Source organism: Hibiscus syriacus, unplaced genomic scaffold (assembly GCF_006381635.1).
Source record: "Hibiscus syriacus cultivar Baekdansim isolate YM2019G1 unplaced genomic scaffold, ASM638163v2 tig00110610_pilon, whole genome shotgun sequence".
In the NCBI taxonomy this organism is placed as follows: domain Eukaryota; kingdom Viridiplantae; phylum Streptophyta; class Magnoliopsida; order Malvales; family Malvaceae; genus Hibiscus; species Hibiscus syriacus.
In genome coordinates, this window is record NW_024062800.1 from 5682601 (window position 1) to 5698034 (window position 15434).

Below are 15434 nucleotides of genomic sequence, written 5' to 3' on the forward strand. Positions count from 1 at the left end.
TTAGTGAGTCCAAGCTTTACAAAGTAAGTTCCATTCAAGCTATCAAATCGAAGACTTTCTAACACTTGCATTCTCTTGTTAGAGCTATTCTGCTATATTAATAGGTCAAAGAGGTAATTTCGAGTTCTGTAACTTTGTAAATAGGAATTACATTCAAATCATGACAAAAATGATTCACCCAATAATTATCGAGTTAAAGATCCTGTAACGAGATGAATCTCCCAATAAAACTAAAGTAAATGTGAGATCGCCAAAGTAAATGTATAATTTAAGAACTGCAGTGAAGCCTAAGGTTTAAATTGAGAATGAGCTTTGGTGGAATACATACTAAGGGAGTTGAGAAACACTTGTTTTAGTTAACCGCAAGCGAACACTTTGGAATTTCACCTTTAAGGTAATATTTTATGCACTACCTTTGCTAAGGAGTATACGAAACCATAACAAATGGAATATTTCAAAGAATTGAAATATGAATGGCGTCTAAAGGTCTAGCACTACAATACGAAATACGATCACATGGGAATTTTAATGATCATTAGTAGTCGGTATTGGCCAATTGAAGATTATGGGCATCATAAAGGTATGTGTGAATACTCTGAATCGATGTACATGGTCATCAAACCCTCGACAAAAGAAACCAATATAAACACTTCCCAAATTAATCCTTACTATTAGTCTTGATACTTGTCAAGAAACTATAACTTTGAAAAATTAAAATGACATTTGATTGTTTTCATATTCAATAAACTCATGTTTTACAATTTTCTTCAATTGTGAGCCTAAAAGGGGTAAAGAAAGAAGACCTTAGAGGCAAAATTTGCTAAGGCAATAAGACTAGATTATTGTGAACCAAAAAGAAATTACAGAAAGAAACTTTAGTGAAAAAGAATGAATACAATCAAATTAAAGGGAGAATGAAGACTTCATGTGCATATTTTCATCATCCTTGATTAAGAAAATATAGATCAACATCATTGACGCATATGTTATATAAATTTACATCTTTGCATCAAACACTCATCATCACATGATATTGAAATATCTTTGATTCCCCTATCATGATGGTACCCTTAGAACTTCTCTCGAAGTATTGTGTTATAGTGGCAAAACTTCAAAGATGGAGGAGCCTAATCAACACGTGAGACATAGCCTGAAGAAACAACATGATATTCAGAAAAGAGAAATTTGACATCTACAAATGAAGGAGCAAATTATTCAAAGGAACAATTTCGTCCTCGGATTTGACATCCTCAAAAGAACAAATTTTAATTTCACTTGAAAAAAAAATTCATCTAACTCGAGATAGTTTTCTCAAACAACATTTTATCTCACTTAAGATAGTTTCTCTTAAAAAAAAATTCATGTCACTCGAGAAAGTTTTCCTCAAAACAAAATTTAATCTCACTACAAATAGTTTTATTTAAAACAAATTTTATATCACTTGAGATAATTTATTTTGAAATAAATTTTGTCCCACTCAAGACAGTTTCCCTCGAAACAAAATTTTATCTCACTTGTAAACCTTGAATCTCAAGATAGTAGTTTTGGGTTAACCCGAGTGGTTTCAGATAAATCCATTATCATCTTAGGAAGTTATGAACCAAGTGAGCTTTGGTTTGAGCCCAATAGTTGATAAAAGGGGTGTTTCTAAGTTGTAATCAAAACTAAAAAGACCAAGGGAAAATTTCATCATTTTTAGTTTAAAGGCTGAAAACCATTAAGGTTTGATTATATAACGTATGATTCTCCTCTCATATCACTTTTTCATTACCTTGTCTTTTTCTCTTTTTCAAATTTTCTCATTCACCATTTTATCTTGAGAAAAAGTGAAACCTTTATTCCATTGCAAACCTTGCCCAAATATATCAAGGTAAGAACCTTAATCTCCTTCTTCTAAGCTTCATTTCAAGCGATCCTTTACAAGTTTTGGCTATGGTAACCAAAAATGGGTTTAGCAGGGGTTAACCTAAGTGTAACTAGCTCATTTTTTGAGGGATTTGAGCCTCAAGAGATGTCCTAAACTCTTTCTTTAGCTTCCCAACAACATTAGTAACTCTTGTGTTTGATTCCTTGTCTAGTGAGAGAAGTTGGAGAAAGCTCCAAGGCAAAAAGAAAGGAGAAGTTGACCCTTAGTTGAGTTGAAGGAGTTCCAACAACTTAGGAAATCAAGGTAACACACTCCTAACTCAACTCTACCATATTTAGGTCACTAGGTGTGTTTGTTAGCTTACTTGAGTCATGAAGCATGTTCATAGTAGATATTAGCATTTTGTGTTTTTGAACATGTTTATGGACCTATTATAACCCCTAAAATCATACATAAAAAATAATGTTTGAGAACTTTAGTAGGACTCTTAGGAGAGTTAGTGAGGTATTTTTGGACCCAAAATAGGGCATTATGGGTTTGATTTTCGGTATTAAAGAACAATATCGATACTCTTCATCAACTAACCTAGAATAAGGAAGTTTTAATAAGGAAGTATCGATACTTATCCAAAGAGTATCGCTAATATGGGACGAGTTTTGATAACCACATGTTGGTATCGATATCAAACACACTTAATAGAATCTAGTAGGCAATTTTGGTATCGGTACTCATAGGACTATTGATATTAAGGCTTGAGTATCGATACTCCCTGTAGGAGTATCGGTATTGCGTTATTTTCCAAAACATCAAAGCCAAATTTAATATCAATACTCTGGATAATATCACTACCATAAACCAGAAATGATCTCGATTGTGATGTTCTGAATCATATGTGATGTTACCCGATCATGATTCTAGTAAGTAATTAAACTTATAACTTTAATTTCTGAAAATGACACTTCAAAGAAAATATAAGTAGATATAAGAGTGAAAGTTGATGCTTAATATGAATAAGTTAAAGTAATGAAAATGATAAGGATGGATGTTATGAAAGTAAAGGTGGTGAAGGTTGTACTATGGTAAATGATGGGTTTGTAGTTTATGGAAAATGGAAAAGTGAAGTAGATAATGATGATATTGTGGTAGATTTTGTAGGAATGGAAAGAAGGTGCATTGTGACCCACTAGCTATATGGAGCTAGGAACCAACAATATAAAATGATGGGTTGAAATGGTAGGGGATGGAACGTGGGCCTCTAGCTATAAAAGATCTAGGAACCAATGTTCTTAATAAATGAAATTGATGAATACCTTAAGAGCAAATTTGAAGCCAATAAAGTTCTTTAAAAGAACTAGAAAGAAAGAAACTCCCAAAGAGGAATTTTATATATCAAAGTTGAGTTTTTATAATGGAGATATGATGCCTATTTATATTGTTCATATGCTAGAGTTTAAATTTCACAACAAATAATTAAGTATTAATCTTTATGGTAATGAAGAATCCATAATAACTTGTGTCCTTTCTTCTTCCTTGGTTATTGAATAGACTCTATGAAACTTTAGGATGAATGTGGACAATTCTAGGTTGAATTTAGACACCCATTTGTCCACATGAAAGAAACCCTTGATGTTCCAAAGCTTGATTATTTATGAAGAAGTGTATGATGAATGTGGACACCCTTGAATGAATGTAGACATCCATCTGTCAATAAGGGAAGTGTCTCTTGAAATCCAATGCTCAACTCCATGTAATTATCCTTCATGAATGTCATGATGATAAGAATAAAGTAGGCCTTCAATGTATGTCTCCTTGAAGAATTATGAAGGGTCTCTCACAAAGGATAATAAAGAAGGTGATAAAGAATGGCTTGAATGCTTGTTTCCATTGTAGATTTTTAATAGGCTCTCAAATATGATGATAAATAAGGACTTAATTTCTTTTAATGCAGCCCATGAATGTATGTTGGACATCCATGCACTTGTAAGAATGAATTCGGAGATTCCTTTGCATGTTTAACCCTTCCTTGCATGTATTTCTCATAACGAAATTCCAGTCTACAATGTCTTCAGTAAAAATGATCATATCTTAAGCTCCCGATATCAAGTTTATGTGATTAAAAAGGTGTTGGAAAGCTAAGAGATATAAGAATAATATCCAATTGATTTTAAGAACCAAAAACGTGTGTATCTCATCCAAAAATGGAAGAACAATTAACTGATATTATTGCATTTGATGTGACTATTCATCTCCCTTCATGCACCTAGACACATTAATAGCAAATGGTCATGTTTGAATAAAATTAAGAAATAAAAATTTCATGCAAAATTTAAAGTAGATATTTTAATTAATGAACCAATTTAAATGAATGAACTAGCTTAATTAATGAACTAGCTTTATTGAATGATACAACATACTTAAATGAATTATCTTCCTTAAAATTAACTATGTACTTTAATGAACTAAATGCTACATGAAGTACATGCTTTGAATGATGTAGAATGCTTATTTATTCATGAAAATTTATGATATATAAACTATTAATGCTCATAAAAATTCATGAAAAATAAAATCATGTAAATTAATGATAACATATGATAATTCAAGTATAATTTAATATGCAAACGCATGCTTATATCATCATATAATGCTTATTTCATCCATGGTGTGTCACGTCATGGAAAAGGTTTGAACTGATTAGGATCACATCATCCCTCTCTTTTTTTAAAGTTATTTATCCCTAAATCGATATTTGCTACAAAAAGGGAACAACTTTGATTTCTTTTAGGCAAGGAACTCCTTCATTTTCGTCTTGCACCAGAATCATTCTCCGAAATCAAGATATTGTTTATGAACTTTTCTCCCATATTGATCTCTTGTTTTGAAATTCATTCTCTTACAAATTTAGGGATGGTGTGTTCAAAATGTTTAAAAATATTCACAACCTCTTCAGGAGTGCTTTACCTCATTTCCTTCTTATCTTCTCGAAAGATGGCCTTTAAATGAATGAAAATTCCTCGTTCTATTTCCTTGATTTGAATAACCATAGCTGAGTTAGGTATGATCTTTTATTCATCTTCTTTCCAAATCATCTTTAATAATGATCTGGAGTCAATGCATTATTGTATGACTTAGCCAACTTCAAGAATTCAAGTGTTCAAAAATCCTCCTTGTTTTCTTGCATCTTCTGGTGTAGTTCCTTCTCAAAATCATGTCTCCTTTTGATTTGTACAATGGAAACTAGATTAGTAGAAACAAATCCGAGTTAAAGAGATAGAGGAAACAAACCTATCAATGCTTATAAATTGAAGTTGACACTTGATGATCTTCATGGCTAATTGCATTGTTTCATTATTTGAAATTTCTCTATCTAAAGGATCATCAAAACATGGAAAATTATTGATGATTTGAAATGCACTTGGAATGCGTATTTCTTCATTGTGCAACAAAGTTAGATCAAGACTAGGAAGAATAGAATTGTTAGTGAAAAATAAATCATGTTTTTCTTCTCCATAGTTATTCTTTTCACTTTCAAGTTTTTCAACCACACTCTCTAACTTTTTAACTCCAATTTATTTTTCTTCCACTCACATTCTTGATCTTTTCAACTCTAACTTGTTTTTTCTTCCAAAACCTCACTTCAATCTATTCAATCTTAACTCCATTTGTTTGTTCTTCTTTAACATGACCTTATTTAGATTTCTCTTTTTCCTTCATTACTTCAATGTCTTTCTAAACTTTCATTTATTTTTCTTTTTTTGCAAGTATTTTATTCTTAAATTTGTCCTAGTAATTGTGTTTCTTTGAGAAGAATGTCAAAACACTATTGAAGATGAACTAGACTTTATGGGTTGAAAGATGCAAAAATGCTTGGCTCACTCTGCATGAACTTCTGACATTGCTTCTTATTTAGAAATTTGAATCCTACTAGTAAAATCGTCCACTCCAATTGGATGTAGAATTAGAAAAAGTTCGAGTGTCATCACTCCTCTTTACTTGCATTATAACCTTAGGTGGAGACGTTTGTGAACAAAAAATGTCTTTCTATCATTCGCTCTAATTTCTATGAGATTTGGTCGAGATATTTTTTTAGCAAATTCCTAATCTCTCGTGTCATGGCTTACATTTGCAAGTTCGGTGAACCACCATCACTTTGGGTGTCACCTTCTCATGAAATATAAGAATTTCCTCTAAAAGTACGAGACATGATTAATAATAAAAGTGAATAGTAACCTTACCAACACAAAGCCTCACCAATTCACTCTAAAGAAAAATTAACTCCTACTCGTTTTTCACTCGAGTTATGGATTTTACCCTTGATTTGCTCTCTTGCCTTTTACGAATCTTTCTAGCTTTTCAGGTTCTAATGGAACTTCCTCAATGCTTGATAAGATGACTTGTGGAATTTGGGCTAAAACAAATGGTTAAGAAATAGAAAGATATGTGTATGGAAAGGGTGGCTATAAAAAACAAAGAAAATGTGAGAATGAGTAAAGAAATAGGAAATGGTTGAACTTCTTGAATTTTTTAAAGATGAAAAGAATAATTCCCTCCGTCTTTAAGATTGTTTTTGTATTTTTATTTTTTTTCAAATTTTTTCTCCTTTTTTGTACTGACTTGTGAAAGAGAAAACTTAAACTTACTAAATCGTTGTAGCTCTTATACCAAATGATATGATCCTCATATGATGTTTTGAATCATATGTAACGTTACACAATCGTGATTCTAGTAAGCGACTGAACTTATAACTTGAATTTCTGAAAATGACACTTGAAAAAAATGACAAGTAGATATAATAGTGAAAATTGATGCTTGATATGAATATGTTAGATTACTGGAAATTATAAGGATTAATAATATAAAAGTGAAAGTTTAAGTATGGTAAATGATGGATTTGTAATTTATGGAAAATGGAAAAGTGAAGTATATAATGGTGATATCGGCGTGGATTTTGTAGAAATGAAAGAAATGTGGATTGTGACCCAATAGTTATATAGAGCTAGGAACCAACAATATAAAATGATAGATTGAAATGGTAGGGGATAGAACGTGACCCTCTAGCTATAAAAGAGATAGGAAACAACATTATAAACAAATGAAATAGATTAAGACCACAAGAACAAACTTAAAGTCGATAAAGTTCTTCTTAAGAACTAGAATGAAATCAACTCTCAAAGAGGAATTTTATATATCAAAGTTATGTTTTTACAATTGAGATATGATCCCTATTTATATGTTAATAAGTTAGAGTTTAGAAGTCCCAACAAATAATTAAGTATCTATCTTTATGGTAATGAAGACTCCATAATAGGTTGTGTCCTTTCTTTTTCCTTAGTTGTTGAATAGACTTGATAAAAATTTAGGATGAATATGAAAAATTATAGGTAGAATGTAGACACTCATTTTTTCGCATGAAGGAAACCCTTGATCTTCCAAAGCTTGATTATCTATGAGAAAGTGTAGGATGAATGTGGAAACCCTTGAATAAATGTAGACATTCATTTGTCCACAAAGGAAGTGTCTCTTGAAATTCCATGCCTATCTTCATGTAATTATCCTTCTTGAATTCCTTCATGATAAGAATAATGTAAGCCTTCAATGTATGTCTCCTTGAAGAATTTGAAGGGTCTCTCACAAAGGATGATAAAGAATGTGATAAAGAATGACTTGAATGCTTGTCTCCCTCGTAGAATTTGAATAGGTTCTCAAAATGATGATAAAAATGACTTAATTGCTCTTAATGAAGCTTATGAATGTATGTTGGACATCTATACCTTGTGAGAATGAATTTGGAGAATCCTTTGAATGTTTAATCCTTCATTGCATGCCTTTCCCGTAATTAAATTCCAGTTTGCACTGTCTTCGGTAAAAATGATCATATCTCAAGCTCCCGATATCATATTGATGTGATTCAATAGGTGTTGGAAAACTAATAGATAGAGGAATAATATCCAACTAATTTCCCCAAACACGTCTATATTGTATCTAAAAATGGAAGACAAACTAGCTGATATTCATGTATTTGATGTGACTATTCATCTCCCTTAATGCACCTTGACACAATAGTGGTAAATGTTCATGCTTGAGTAAAATTAAGAAATAAAAATGGCATGCAAATTTTAAACTATATAGTATAATTAATGAACCATTTTAAAGGAATAAATTAGCTTAATTAATGAACTAGCTTTCTCAAATGATCCAACATACTTAAATTATTTATCTTGTTTAAAATGAACTACGGTTTTTAATGAAATAAATGCTAAATGAATTACATGCTTTGAATGACGTAGCATGCTTATTTATTCATGCAAATTTATGATTTACAAACTATTAATACTCATGGAAATTCATGAAAAATAAATTCATGCAAATGAATGATAAAATGTGATAATTCAAGTATAGTTTAATATGCAAAAACATGTTTATATTATCATATAATGCATATATATAAGTTTAGGTTTGTGTAGTTTTGCATTTATAATTCTGATATATTGTGTTATTTGGTTAATTATGATGATGGAATATGAATTATGTTGATTTACATAAGATGTCAATTGTTTCAGAAATGAGAATGTGAATTATGAATGTGATGCGTTGCAAATGATGCATAGGATTTTGTAAATAGTTTGTGAAAATCTATATATATTCTCAAATGTGAATTGAATGAGCTGAACTTTCTCACTGTTCAAATATGTGGGTTGATCATTGTAATATGTTTCGAAATGTATTTGAATCAATATGTGAAAAATACACATCATTGACAACCGCTCTTAGTGAATTTGATTAATTTGCTATTGTTCTTAATAGGACCTTTGTATATGAAAGGCATTCCTAGGAAAGAGTACTCTATGTTTTTTGTATTAGTGACAACTGTCGTTTCGATGTCAAAATAATTTCCTTCTTCTCGGATAATAAATAAAGGAAAATTCGTAGCGTAGAGAAGTAGGGTCGATTCCACAGGGACTTGGAAAATTCTTAATTTATGTTTGATTGGTCTATGTCAGGCGTGAAAGATAGTAAAATGGGGGGGTTTTGGTAGAATGAGATTTAAGTAGTAATAAAAACGATTAAATAAATAAAAATGGTTAAAGTAAAAAAATAAGAGAATAAAGGTTGTGAATAAATACGGTAAAAATAGCCTCAAGCCTTATTTTGACTCAATTTCCTTTAGATCATTGAATAAGATTTTCTCTTCGGGATTCACGTCGGTTACTTTGTCTACGTGGGCTATCCCCGTGACTCTATCTTGTATACCGAATACCCAAGGCAATCTTTGATTCCGGCTTTGGGAATTGATTCTATCAACATCTATTATCGTAGACCAATTACCATTTAAGTTCGTGGAGACCGACTCGGATTGTTGCTTCTATAACCATCAATTACGATCTCATATCCCTCTTGGCGAAGCTATCTTGCCAAGTGTGTTCCTAGGAATTTGAATTGCTTTCTATAAGCTGAATCTTCCTCCCACACATTTAATCGCAACAAACTCTTGACCAAAGTCAATCTTTGATTTTGAAAACTATTTTGATTTTGAAAATGAATAAGCACAGAGATTGAGAGAGATTTTCGAAGATATTTGGGACCTGTTTCAATTCTCCCGTTAGAATTGAGTCATCGCGACAGCTCTCGGCTTATGAAAAGTTTAGCTAAGCATGACAAAAGTCATACTTAGCATATTAAAAACAAGTTTGAAAATAAAGAAAAATAAAAGAACTTGAAAAGGAAAAGGAGAAAACTTTTATAAAAACTAGAGAGAAAAGAAGAATGTATTCCGAATGATGAGTTTAGGCTTACCCCAAGTGGGTATTTATAGCCTCTCAAAGCCTAAAGGATAAGAAAAGAAAATAATTAAATAATACAAAAGATAATTGTTTTTAAATTTAAATTCAAACTTAAACTAGTCTCCTAATGCAACTCTACTCGTCAATCTTCCAGAAGGCGTGTGGATGAAGTCTTCTAGAAACCACCGCTGATTGGACCTTCTAGAAACTACCACATCAGACCACGTCGTGCCTAGAGTCGTGCCCATGTCTCCAGCCATGACCAAATAATAAAAAAAATGCAGAATTCGCCCGTTTTATCACTAATTCTGGAAAGTAAGGACCTGCACGAAAATAGGCATAACACAGCCAAATCAGCAGCAATAACTCCACAAAATCGAAGAAATAACGAACAAAGATTAACGATTCTGAACACTCATAAAATTCCCCCTTACTTATCTCATGCTTTTCCTCAAGTATGATTAACCAAATCAGTCAAACACTTCATTAAACGTTCTTTGTAAAGTTTCACATTCAAGGAAGCAAGGTAGAGACCACAATAACTATTCAAGTCAAGAAATCAATCAATTGAACATCACCAATTGGAACAAGTCAAGTGCAATTGTAATATCCATTCATTCATTAATCTAAATGCTCATAACTCAACACCTTACCGGGATTCACTCAAATCACTCAATGTGTTTGGGGTAAAGTAACGGTCAATGTCAGAATTTACACGGTATTACCATAAGCCTACAAGTAAATCAAATCTCCACTACTAATAAGAACAAAATGCATAAATCAAAGGGTCTTTTATTGGTTGTAACGGGGTTTAGGTAAAGGTGGGGAAAAGGCTAAAAATATGGCTAAAAATTCAATGCAAGGAACTAACAAATAATAATTTCAACTCCATCAAAACATTAAGCACAACAAGATAAAAAGAAAACATATCAAACAACTTTCTTGTCGAAATACATTTTTTTTTCCATTTTCTTCTTTCATGTCTTTTTTCTCTCTTTTTCTTTCGAACAGTTTTTTTTTCGAACTGCACTTTTTTTTCTTCTTTATTTCATTCAACATTTTTTTTCGATATAGAATACAACGGTACAATTATTCACTTGCCCTAAAAAAGGTAGAAAATAGGGTTAAATAAAAAGGCTCGGTTTATAAATATGGTGAAAACAAAGAAACGAGAATAGGCTCAAAAGTGGTTAGCTAAGGGGAAAATGCATAGGTAGGCTTTTTAGTCGGGAAACGGAATGGTTAATCCTAAGGTGCCCAAATCATCTTTAAGCATCATGTTCATGTGTAATCTTGACAGTATTTAACATGAAGGTTCTAGAATACCAATGTCAAATTCGACACACTCAATCAAACAAAATGAGAGCGAAAATGATATGCTCGTAAAGGCTCAAATCTCACCAAATTGTTGCATGCATTGAGCTAATCACATTTCAACCAACGAAGTCATGGAATATCACTAAAACACCAACTTATCATAATTCATGCTATTCGCTAACATCCTAACTTAAATATCATGTGTTCCCAAACAAGCATAGCGTTCCAAAAATTTTCAACAAGACAAAGACAATCAATGAAATTTTCGACAAATCCAACCAACACATACTAGCATCGAAACATAAAGATAATCAAAGGGAAATTCAATCCTACACTCTACTCCCCCTCACTTAAAGCATTTTTCCTCAAAACGAAAACTAAAGTGCAAGAGAAGGAATAAAGAACTCCCCGGATTTCATGTTGGTTTTGCTAACGTGCGTCGTTTAATTAAACGGTGCGCACGGCTGGGGCATTATTTTTTTCTGCTTTGTTCGACTGTTCACTGCTCAGTAGTCTCCAAAATTAACACTGTTCGAATCATAATTTCGTAAATCTTCATCATTCAAGTTTGAATAAAAAAAATTCGATTCCTGCAAAATAAAAATAAAATAAAATAAAACATGCTAGATCGAAAAGAAAATAAAATGTAATAGAATTAAAAACAATGGGTTACCTCCCATGAAACACTTTTGTTTAACGTCTTTAGCTCGACGACCTGGTTCAGACTACAGGTTCTTCTAAGTTGAGATCTTCAACCAAGCAAACTTCGCTATTCGCATAATACAGTTTAATCCTATGTCCATTTACTTTAAACCGAGTGCCCAAATTGTCTTCAATTTCGACTGTGCTATGAGGAAATATTCCATTTACCGTATAAGGTCCGTTCCATTTTGATCGAAGTTTACCTGCAAAAAGTTTCAATTTTGAGTTAAAAAGAAGAATTTTTTGTCCGATAGAATAAGATTTAGAAACAATCTTCCGATCATGAAATTCTTTAGTTTTTTCCTTATATATCTTGGCGTTGCCGTAAGCATCTCTCCGGATTTCTTTAAGCTCTTGTATATGTAGCTTTCATGTTTCGCCAACAGCTTCTAACTCCATATTGCACTATTTTACGGCCCAATATGCCTTGTGTTCTAGCTCGACAGGTAAATAGCACGGCTTACCGAACACAAGGTGATATGACGACATGCCGATAGGTCCTTTATATGCAGTCCAATAAGCCCACAAAGCGTCAATTAATTTCAAGCTCCAATCCTTGCGATTTGGCTTAACTATTTTCTCAAGAATCATCTTTATTTCTCAGTTTGAAACTTTCGTTTGTCCGTTCATTTGCAGATGATAGGCCTTGGCAATTCTATGATTCACTCCATGCTTTTTCATAAGCACATCAATCACCCGGTTGATGAAGTGTGTGCCGCGGTCGCTTATTATCGCTCTCAGTGTGCCAAACCTGGAAAAAATACAATTCTTTAGAAATTGAACAGTAGTTTTAGCATCGTTGTTTCGAGTGGCTTTAGCTTCTACCCACTTTGAAACATAATCAACCGCAAGGATTATATAACAGTTGCCAAAAGAAGAAACAAATGGACCCATATAATCAAGTCCCCAAACATCAAATATTTCGCATATATGTATAGGATTAAGGGACTTTTCGTTTCTTCGACTCAAATTACCTGTACGTTGACAATTTTCACACGACTTGCAAACCAAAGTAAGCATCACGAAAAATATGAGGCCAAAAAAATCCGCATTCCAAAATTTTATGAGCAGTTTATTTCGGTCCAAAGTGTCTGCCACACGAATAGGAATGACAAAAATTTAAAATTGAGCTTACCTCGCTTTCAGGAACACACCATCGAATTACCTGGTCTGAATAATGCTTCCAGAGATATGGATCATCCCAAATGAAGAAACGAGATTCTCTCTTGATGTAGTTTACTTCGGCTCTCATTAAATCAAATGGTAATTTACCTGTAGCTAAGTAATTAACTATATCTGCGAACCAAGGTGTTGACTTCTGTGCCATCATTAAGCTTTCCTCCGGGAATTCTTCACGAATGGGAGGATCAACTGTAGTGATTGGAAGCCGGCTTAAGTGATCGGCCACTAAGTTCTCACATCCTTTCTTGTCCTTGATTTCCAAATCAAACTCTTGGAGGAGTAAGATCCAACGGATTAGTCGTGGTTTCGCCTCTTTTTTACTGAGCAAGTACTTCAAGGCTGCATGATCAGAGAAAACAATAACTTTAGTTCCAAGAATATATGATCTAAATTTATCTAATGCAAAAATAATAGCGAATAATTCTTTTTCGGTTGTTGAATAATTTCGTTGTGCGGAATCCAAGGTACGAGATGCATAAGCGATAACGTGAGGTTTTTTCCCGATCTTTTGTCTGAGCACAGCCCCAACACTTCCATCCGAAGCATCACACATAACTTCGAAGGGAAAGTCTCAATTTGGCGGTTGGACTATAGATGCTGAAACTAACTTTTCCTTCAATACGTCGAATGATTGTTGGCATTTTTTGTCGAAATCGAAGATTTATCTTTCTATAATAGCTCGCACAATGGTTGCGCCACTTTAGATAAATCCTTAAAGAATCTACGGTAAAAGCCTGCATGACCAAGGAAAGAACGAATTTCCCTCACCGAAGTGGAGTAAGGAAGTGAATGTATTATATCATTTTTTGCCTTATCTACCGCAATTCCTTTAGATGAAACAATATATCCTAGAATCAAACCTTTATCAACCATAAAGTGACACTTTTCATAATTCAAAACAAGGTTAAATTCTAGGCACCGACGCAACACATTTTTCAAATTTAATAGACATTCCTTGAATGAGTTACCGTAAACAGTGAAGTCGTCCATGAAGACTTCAATACCTTTCTCAATAAAATCAGAAAAAATATTAATCATACACCTTTGGAATGTGGCAGGTGCATTGCAAAGTCCGAAAGGCATATGTCGGTAAGCGAAGGTACCGAAGGGGCATGTGAATGTCGTCTTTTCTTGATCTTCAGGTGCTACTAGAATCTGGAAGAAACCTAAAAATCCATCAAGACAACAATAATGAGATTTACCGGCTAATCGTTCTATCATTTGATCTATAAATGGAAGAGGAAAATGGTCTTTCCGAGTTAAAGAATTCAACTTCCTGTAATCGATGCAGACTCTCCATCCATTCTGAACTCATGTTGGTACAAGTTCTCCTTCAGAATTTTCAACTGCAGTAACTCCTATTTTTTTAGGAACTACATGTACCGGACTTACCCATTTGCTATCCAAAATTGGATATATAATATCTGCATCTAGGAGTTTTTGTATATCCTTTTTTACCACTTCCATCATTGGTGGATTCAATCGGCGTTGACCCTCACGTGTTGGTTTTGCGCCTTCTTCGGTTTTAATTTTATGCATACAAGTAGATGGACTCAAACCTTTTATGTCAGTGATGGTCCATCCTATAGCCTCCTTGTATTGGCGCAAAACCGTGATCAAGTCTTTTTCCTCCTCCTCGGATAACCCTTTTGATATGATTACTGGCAGAGTGTTGTTTGGTCCGAGGAAGGTGTATTTCAAGTGATCAAGCAACTGTTTAAGTTCAACTTCGGGTGCTTGTAGAACAGAAGGTAAGACTTTAGGCTTAGAAGAAATCAAATTCAATTCTGTATGATCATAATTCATGTTTTCATCATGACCCTCCAACTCCCTGCATATATCAAAGGAAAAATTAGTCTTTAAAAATTCATCAGCCAAAGGATAGATTAAATCGACAGAATTTAAACTTTCCACTTTATCAGGATATCTCATTGCCTTATATACGTCAAATTTAACGATCTCACCGTCGAACTCCATAGTTAAAATTCCGCTCCTCACGTCAATTTTTGTGTGTGCAATGCTCAGAAAAGGGCGCCCCAAAAGAACATCAGACGATGTGCTCTCGTGCGATCATTCTCCATGTCGATTATATAAAAATCGGCGGTAAATATCAAGTCATTTACCTCCACCAATACATTCTCTAAGAGTCCTTCAGGATAGATTACTGACCTGTCGGTAAGCTGTATCGAAATCTTTGTGTCCTTCAAAGGATCGTTAGTGACCATTTTATAGACAGATAGAGGCATTACATTAATTGATGCACCAAGATCACACATAGCTCGTTTAATCTCAACCTTACCAATTTTACAAGGGATTGCAAACATACCTTGGTCCTTCAGTTTAGGTGGTAACTTTTGTTGGAAAACGGCTGAGACGTTTCCTCCTAGGCTTACTTTCTCGACTCTGGTAAGCTTTCTTTTTGTTGTACAGAGATCCTTTAAAAATCGGGCATACCTTGGAACCTTCCGGATAACCTCAAGGAGAGCTATATTAACTTCCACCTTCCGAAGTACGTCTAATATTTCCTTTTCCTCGGTTTTTTTTATCTCTTTTGACTAGCCTCGACGGAAAAGGCGGTGGCACGT